This window comes from Giraffa tippelskirchi, chromosome X, assembly GCF_054371585.1.
Source record: "Giraffa tippelskirchi isolate mGirTip1 chromosome X, T2T-mGirTip1v1.2.pri, whole genome shotgun sequence".
In the NCBI taxonomy this organism is placed as follows: domain Eukaryota; kingdom Metazoa; phylum Chordata; class Mammalia; order Artiodactyla; family Giraffidae; genus Giraffa; species Giraffa tippelskirchi.
The window spans coordinates 46083028-46092399 of NC_137289.1; the positions used below are offsets into that span (position 1 = coordinate 46083028).

Consider the following 9372-nt stretch of genomic DNA (forward strand, 5'->3'; position numbering starts at 1 on the left):
ATATGCAGATGACACCACCTTCATGGCAGAAAGCAAAGAGGAACTAAAGAGCCTCTTGATGAAAGTGAGAGAGGAGAGTGAAAAACTTGGCTTAAAGCTCAACATTCAGAAAACTAAGATCATGGCATCCTGTCCCATCAGTTCATGGCAAATAGGTGGGGAAACAGTGGAAACAGTGGCTGACTTTATTTTGGGGGGCTCCAAGATCACTGCAGATGGTGATTGCAGCCATGAAATTAAAAGACACTTACTCCTTGGAAGGAAAGTTATGACCAACCTAGTCAGCATATTAAAAAGCAGAGACATTTCTTTGCCGACAAAGTCCCGTCTAGTCAAGGGTATGGTTTTTCTAGTAGTCATGTATGTATGTGAGAGTTGGACTTTAAGGAAGTCAGAGAGCCGAAGTATTGATCCTATTGAACTGTGGTGTTGGAGAAGACTCTTGAGAGTCCCTCGGACTGCATGGAGATCCAACCTGTTCATCCTAAAGGAGATCAGTCCTGGGTGTTCATTGGAAGGTCTGATGTTGAAGCTGAAACTCCAATACTTTGGCCATCAGATGCAAAGAGCTGACTCATTGGAAAAGAACCAGATGCTGGGTAAGATTGAGGGCAGGAGGAGAAGGGGATGGCAGAAGATGAGATGGCTGGCATCACCGACTCAATGCACATGAGTTTGGGTGGGCTCTGGGAGTTGGTTTTGGGCAGGGAGGCCTGGCATGCCGCAGATCATGGGGTGGCAAAGAGTCGGACACAACTGAGCGACTGAACTGAACTGAACCCAGCTAGGTGTCAACTAATAAAAGATGTTAATTAATTATTGAAGGTTAATGATTGACCATCATCAAGTCATTCCGGTTTTTCTCTTAAATTTAATGTGTATAAGAATCTTCTTGGTCCCAGTCTCTAGCAATTTTGATTCAGTGAGTCTTGAGTGGATACTTGGAACCTGTACCAGTTGGGTAGCAGACTTCTTCAGCTGGTAGTCCTTGTGGGAAAAGCCATACACACAAACATCATGGAATAAAGCCATATTAGTGCATCTCAGAGCAGTAGGGATGGGGAGATGACATTTCAAAGAAGTAGGGATGCGCAGATGACATTTGTAGGTAGGAGGTTGACCCTCAAATGACATGAAATAGGTGGTAGCCTCTTCTACTTCCATTAGAGCTCACAAAGGGCCCTCACTGTCCTTAAGAACTGTTCATCTCTCCCTGATAGTAGAGAGCAAGAGTTCAGCATGGAGGTTCTCGAGTCATACTGACCTGGGTGCAAACCCTGGCTTTCCAGAAACTGAGTGACTCTGGACAAGTTATTTAACCTTTCTGATAATCAGTTGCAAAATTTAAAATGGAGATGATTTTAATACCTGCCTCACGGTGTCATGAGGATTAAATGAGATGAAAAGAGATTAGCAAAGCTCCACACAGATGGCAAATGCTCCATAAATGTTAGCTGTCATTATTCTATGTCCATAGTCTGTGTTTTAGAATTTAAATTATTTTCAGATTTTAGAATGTAACACAGAGTATGTACTGTTTATTATATAACACTCCCAATAGTGTCTGGGAAAACATCTCATAATTCATCCATTAACATTTCTGCAAGAAAAATGTCTAAATATTCCAAGAATAAGGTAATGTTAGTTCAGGTCAGGTTTTTGAGCCAAATGAGTTTTGGTACAAAGTTAATTAAAAAAAAAAAGTAGCTTCTGTTGTATACAGCATTCATTTCAGAATGGAAGATAAGTGTTTGTGCACCTCTGCCAAACTCTTTTGGGGGAGATGTGGAATTATTACTTTCCTTCTCTGTCCCTGCTTTCTGCCCTTTCTCTCTACCCTCAGAAATTCTAGAATATCTGTTAAGGTCTTCTATTTCTTTAAAAATTATGTATTCAAAATGACAGATCATTTAATTTTTCCTAATTAATGTGGCACTGGTGAAACACTTGCTAGAACTGTAAGCGTTAGCCCAAATGCAAATCATACAATGGCACTGTTGTCAATGGTAATTGCCTAAACTCTCAAAAACACCTACCATGCCATATCATTTTGGAAATTGCTCTCCTTTCAGAAGTCGATGGCCTTCTATTGTATTGTCCCAGCAGATCCTTGGGGCTGAGCTGACAGTCTGGCAGAGTTCCAGACCACAGTCTTTTGGAGATGAGGTAGAAACAGAGCTCATAACTCAAATGAACAGGCTTGAGGGATCCAACTTCTGAGCCTGGATCAGGTCTGCTAGAAAACTCCACATGCTTAAACTTTTCCTTAATCAGTATGAGTATCAACTACCAAAACAACAGCATGAAAAGAGGCTTAGTGAACTATTGCAGGTCACTTGGATATTTGTCTTCAGTTTGACTCTAAGCCGTGGTTAAGAGATTCCCCAGATGAAAAATTGCACCACACTGGGGTTCGCTAATACTCCCTTTGGAGAAGGACCTGATATAACCTGCTGCTCTTAAGAGATCTTTGAGACCTTCCCCTGCTATATTTTCAAGCTGTTTTATATAATCCATTGGAGGAGACGCTTTGAACTAGTGTTGTGCAACTACTAGAGTAGTTGACTCTTGGTCTCCAGATATTCTAAGGGGTGCCAGTATAGAACCTACATGTGAATGTATTATTCGTTCAGTTGTGTCCAACTTTTTGCGACCCCTTGAGCTGTAGTCTGCCAGACAACTCTGTCCATGGAATTCTCCAGGCAAGAATACTAGAGTGGGTAACCATTCCCTTCTATAGGGGATCATCCTGACCCAGAATCAAACCTGGTCTCCTGCCTTCTTGGCAGATGCTTTACCGTCTGGGCTACCAGGGAAGCCCATAGGAGCTAAACTGATACACAAATAACCCTCATAAGGTAACCACAGGGGCATACTGTTTGGACTTATCTGAAGACTTGGCTGTGACCCCAGTTCTGCTGCCATCTGTACGACAACCTTGGGCAAGTTACTTCGTCTCTCTGGGTCAGTTTATGAATCTGTATAATGAAAGGACAGGTTTATCAAAGTTTATCAAGATAAGCTACCATGATTCAGAAGGTTTATCAGAGGCCTACGAATCTGTATTTTTATGTTTCAGTTCAGTTCAGTTAATCAGTTTTGTCCGACTCTGCGACCCCATGAACTGCAGCACGCCAGGCCTCCCTGTCCATCACCAACTCCCAGAGTTTACGCAAACTCATGTCCATTGAGTCAGTGATACCATCCAACCATCTCATCCTCTGTTGTCCCCTTCTCCTCCCACCTTCAATCTTTCCCAGCATCAGGGTCTTTTCAAATGAATCAGTTCTTCACATCTGGTGGCCAAAGTATTGGAGTTTCAGCTTAAACATCAGTCCTTCCAATGAACGTTGAGGACTGATTTCCTTTAGGATGGACTGGTTAGATCTCCTTGCAGTCCAAAGGACTCTCAAGAGTCTTATTCAACACCACAGTTCAAAAGGATCAATTCTTCGGTGCTCAGCTTTCTTTATAGTACAACTCTCACATCCATACATGACTACTGGAAAAGACATAGCCTTGACTAGATGGACTTTGTTGGCCAAGTAGTGTCTCAGCTTTTTATTTTTTTTTTAATTTATTTATTTTAACTGGAGGCTAATTACTTTACAATATTGTAGTGGTTTCTGCCATACATTGACATGAATCAGCCATGGGTGTACATGTGTGCCCCATCCCGAACCCCCCTCCCACTTCCTTCCCCATCTCATCCCTCTGGGTTGTCCCAATACACCAGCTTTGAGTGCCCTGTTTCATGCATCAAACTTGGACTGTCTATTTCACATATGGTAATACACATGTTTCAATGCTATTCTCTCAAATCATCCCACCCTTGACTTCTCCCACAGAGTCCAAGTCTGTTCTTTATATCTGTGTCTCTTTTGCTGTCTCACACTGGTTCTTGAACCAACACTGATAGACTCATGAGGGCTTTACGCTGGTTAAACCACTACCACTAAATCAAAGGTAGGGAGTATGGGGATCTGACATGCAATATTGCCTTTGCAACACTACATCAATAGTGAGGTTAATGGCCAATTTGCAGCATTCTCGTATCCTCTGCAATGCTGGCCAAATTTGACTGCGTTAACGTACAAATAAGTACAAATAATAAGGGATATCACTGGAAACTTTTTACTCAGGCACTGCTTCAGGGTCTCCCTGCAGACTAAATCCCTGATGCCTGGTGGCAGATCACAACGAGGGTGACTTTTGAGGCAAGGCTCCAGGGAGAACAATCTTCAGTGAATTCACTGCAGTTCAAAATGTGAATCCTGACATTTCATGGTGAGAGTTTTATTTTGTTTCCAGTGCGCTCAGAGGTGATTAGGGTCTGGAGGGTTGATGAAATTGAGGTATAAGCCAAACACCTATTTTTTCACTTATAATGAGAATTAACTGCAAAGGAGGATAGAACACTTCATGTCAACTAGTTAGCAAATTTCCTCCCCATTGCTAAGTTTATATGGGAAAGTAATTATAATCAGGTTGTATCTTAGAGCATGGAGTCAGTTCAGTTCAGTTCAGTTCAGTTCAGTTCAGTCGCTCAGTCATGTCTGACTCTTTGCAACCCCATGGGCTGCAGCACGCCAGGCCTCCCTGTCCATCACCAACTCTCGGGGTTTACTCAAACTCATGTCCATTGAGTCGGTGATGCCATCCAACCGTCTCATGCTCTGTCGTCCCCTTCTCCTCTCGCCTTCAGTCTTTCCCAGTGTCAGGGTCTTTTCAAATGAGTCTGCTCTTCGCATCATGTGGCTAAAGTATTGGAGTTTCAGCTTCAACATCAGTCCTTCCAATGAACATTCAGGACTGATTTCCTTTAGGATGGACTGGTTGGATCTCCTTGCAGTCCAAGTGACTCTCAAAAGTCTTCTCCAACACCACAGTTCAAAAGCATCAATTCTTGAGTGCTCAGCTTTCTTTATGGTCCAACTCTCACATCCATACATGACTACTGGAAAAACCATAACCTTGACTAGATGGACCTTTGTTGGCAAAATCATGCCTCTGCTTTTTAATATGGAGTCAAGGGGTGTTAGTTGACAATCTTAATGGCTAATGGCACAAATTGTGATGACCCGGTGCCTCTAGCTCATTGTATATGGACCTGCTAAATCGTCTGTGGGTTAGTGTTCCCTCTCTGACACTGGAGAGATTACTTATGCCCTATGGCTCTTTAATTACTCCTTCCTACTTCTATATCCCATGGAAACCATTCTCTTGTTAACAATTCCTTCTTCATACTTGTACAATGATTAGATGATTTCTTGCTTGCTTACATCAACCATGTAGCACATTTGCCCCCCTCTGAAACTACAACCTTGATTGGACTTGGGAGTTCCCCAAGCCTTTGCAATTGCAGACTGCATCTTTGAGTAGGGTACATGTCATTTGTTCTCTGTAGATTTTCATTAGTTTCACTATGAAATAAATTCACATAGGTATAGGAATCATCCATGTAACTTTATGCTAAGTCATTCTAATTGAAGAGGATGGTATCACTATAACAGCATGTTGAAGTGGTAAACAAAATGGTCACTAGCTAGTGGGCAGGAAAAGATTGACCTAGCATCCTCTTCATATGCTCGGTCTGGCTGTTGGATTACATCACATAGAGTACAAGAGATCCCTGATTGCAAAATTCTCAACAAGCAGCTTCTAGAAGTAGGAGGTGAACTGAACTTCATAGCCCATGGGTAATTGTCTGTTCTTAAATTTCAAATAGAGCTACCTGTTAGAGGCTCTCAAATAATCCCAATACACTTGTGGGAATTTCTCAGCACAGGGGAAATATGTGCATTCAAGTCTCCTTGTTGTGAGAGCATATGCAGTAAGGTGGATATGTAGCAAGCTATTGATAAAGGAGACTCCTTGCAAATACAAATAAGAATTGGCACAGTGGTTAGTGAGGCACTGATAGGTGAAACTATCTGCTTGTTAGTGCCTTAAGCTAATGGTAATAAGGTCCTAGTTGGGTCTAGGCATTGTCAAACCATAAATTTCTAGGACAAACTACAGTGGTGCTTCAAGTTCTGAGTGGCCTTGCTGGATGCGAGGAAATACTGATTTACTAATATTACATCAGGGAATGCATTATGGGAACATACTCCAGCATGAAGAATCAGGGAACAAAGAGCAGATAATTACCAGAATACACCACTTATCACTGCATATCCTTAACATTTTAGGGATTTTTCCTTTTCAGCCTAGCCCTGCTTTTGTTCAGTAGCATTAGGAATCCATACATAGAGCGGAGCTATGCCAAAAGCATAAAACAAACAATCATACCCTCATTTTGTGAGTTTTATGTACAGATGGTGTTGATGTATGTGTGCTGTATGCTTAGTCACTCAGTTATGTCCAACTCTTTGCGACCCCATGGTCTGTAGCCCCCAGACTCCTCTGTTTATGGGAATTCTCCAGGGAAGAATACTGGAATGGGTTGCCATGCCCTGCTCCAGGGGATCTTCCCAACCCAGAGGTCGAACCAAGATCTTCCACATTGCAAGAAGATTCTTTAGTGTCTGAGCCAACAGGGAAGCCCATTGATGTATACACCCCAGGATTTTAGACATGAGATGGTTCAGAAAATTGTCCACCATTAACTACTCTTTAAGATTCTCAACTAGTCAAGGGGTCCCCAGAGGCTATCTATGGGGGTAGAGCTTAGCATCAAGGGGCAGAGATCCTAGATCATGCTGAGGCCTCTTGAGTCAGAAACTACTAAAGGGCATGATCCTCAGTCTTCAGTGAGATTTAGTCAGCCAGGTCCCCTATATAAGGAAGCAAGGACATGCTTCAGACATAGTCATTATGATGTACCATATTTCTCAACTCTCACTAAATAGTTATCAGAGGTCATTATCCTAGAGCGCTTTGACTTGACCATAAGACATGCTAGAACCTGAAGTAGGTTTGAAGCAAACGGGAGGAGGCTAGGGCTTGGCTAAAAACATGTACCAACCTGAAGGGCTAATTCTCAATAAGTGTACTGAAAGTTCCAAGCAGAGAACTTGGAGGCCAATACCATCTAGTTTGTCAATAGCAAAAGTTTCCGGTGGTTGGGCAAGCAGAAGCATTTAAATAGTAATAAAGTAAATGATCATATGAAATGGTGGCAGAAATGTGTTTCCATGAAAGCTGGTTTATTTTAAGGTGGAATCTAGTCAACAGGTGGATCAGGATTCAGCTTCTAGTAGAAAATGTTGGTACAATATGGAAATGCAACTGGGACTTCAGCCAAGAGTCCTAGAAAAACAGGGAACTAGCATACAGACCAGTGAGAGTGAGGGTGAGAGGCTTGGGGCCAAGTGTAGGCACAAAGACTAGGGCCACCAAACCCAACCCTGATGTCTATTACCCATTGGTGAGGATGAAGTTTTCCAATGCATTGCCGGGGTGGTTTACACTGGGTCTGAATGAGCAGAGTTTTTTCCTTCAGGCTTTCAGTCCTCTTGGAAAGTTAGTCCCAGGTGCAGAAAGTGCATGGAAGTTGTTTTCATCATTGTTGGATCAGGTTTGGTGAGGGGTCACCAAATGAACAAGATCTGGTTGTTGAAATTCTCAGAAGCATGAATTTATGACTGTCTGTAAAGTGGTATCACAGTCCCCCACTGGTATTTTAAATGTTAATGCAGGATGTAAATCAGTAAGGCTGGAGGTGAGAGAGTATGTTAGCCATGTGACTTGCCTGGGTTCCTCTTACTGATGAGTTGGGTTCTTTATCTTTGCTGGGGCTTGAGAACTTTTGGCAAGGCAATCTATTGTGATCTGATCAGCGTGACTACAGTAGGGGCATGCCTGAATTTTTTGCTGTGAGCTCTTTTGAATGGAGTGAGAGGTGGCTCACTTCCTTGCAGCTGTATAGGGTCTTCCTTGGGTGTTGGCTCTGTAAAGTTGGAGAAGCTTGGTAGAAGCTCTGGCTGGTCAGTATGCTTCTTGCCCACCTGAATACACTGAGTTATGAAAATGTCTGGGAGACTGTCCATCAGATCTGGGCGACTAACTTCATCCTGAATGGAGTCAGCTAGTTCTTCTTGGAAATGATCACTCTGATTGGATACATCATATCTCAGATTCTTAGGAAGGAGCTGAAAAGTAGTAGCACCCTGCTGAGAGAAGTTGGCTTCTCTGTCAACCTTAATATTCACCAGGGGGTTCATTTTCTGTTTTGTTGGCTCACCAAATGACTGCAGAACTCAAGAAGAAATTTCTCATACTGCTTCAACAGAGCACTCTGGTACGTGGTGATTCTGTATAATTGTCTATTGTATCTTCTGGAATCAAATAGGACTAGGCAGAATTTAGTACCAGGACTGGATACCAGTGGGCAGGCAGTGGTTTTGCTCTGTCATCAGGACAGCGTCATGAGCAAATAGCCAAAGCTATTAGCTATGAGGTCACAAAGGTATGCTGAGAGCTCAGAGATGCTATAAACTGTTGTTCACCATTCAGTGTTGCCTGTTCTTCATGAAGAATGCCAATGTTTTGCATATTTAGAAGAAATTAATTACCTTAGGACACACAGAAGATTTGGAATTAAGATAAAAGAAAAGTTATAGTAGATTACTTTCTCCACTCTCCTTCTTGATATTATAGGGGCATTTGCCCTCAGACTAAGCCTTTGGTTATAAAGTTTCTTTCTTTATAAGAGAATCAAACAATTTTATAATCCAAAGTGATCTTAGAAATCATCCAGGCCACATTCATAATTTCACAGATGATAAAAACAGACCCAGAGTGGTAAACATGTTTACCCAAGGTCACACAACTAGATAATATCAGAGGTGGCATGTTCAGCAGAAATGCTGTCCAAAACAGCACTTCCTCCAGGACTACAAACGTGCTTAAACTACTTGGGCATAATGACAGTTCTTGGCCCTTGCTACTCCAAAATCTCTCAGGGAACCATCAGCTTTGGCATCACCAGGGAGGTTGTTGGATATATGGACTCTAAGGCCCCATCCCAGACCTACTGAAACAGTATTCCATTTTAACAAGATTCTCTAGGTAATATGAGTGTTCACTGAAGTTTGAGAAGTGCTGCTCTAGAGGATACTTAGCCAGAATTGGAATACTTATTGGTTGAACTTGATTCTCAGTGCACATCCTGCAGTGCTCTGGGGATCTGATTGCTGTGCTGGTTGTTAATGTATTTTTTCTGGCTTTCTAGTCAGTGTTTGAGGTCACATGGTTGCCATGGAGATGATTAAGACATCACAGACAAAATGAAGAGGTGAGATTGACAACCTAGGAAACAAGAACAGAATATACTTAAAGTATAAAGATCAAAATCGTCAGTCTCCCCTGCATTGATAACAAGAATTAAGAAACTAGGTAAAGTTTAAAAGACATCCAAACATTGTATAT

At 42.1% G+C, this 9372-nt stretch overlaps 1 long non-coding RNA gene across 1 annotated transcript; it reads right to left on the reverse strand.

Annotated features, from left to right (window-relative positions):
* Window positions 1-7127: 7127 nt before the first annotated feature.
* On the reverse strand, window positions 7128-9165 carry LOC145535226 (uncharacterized). Its single transcript, XR_014075334.1, has 2 exons — window positions 9081-9165; window positions 7128-8516 (listed from the first exon to the last, which is right to left on the reverse strand). It is a non-coding gene; the product is annotated as an uncharacterized LOC145535226 (long non-coding RNA).
* Window positions 9166-9372: the final 207 nt, after the last annotated feature.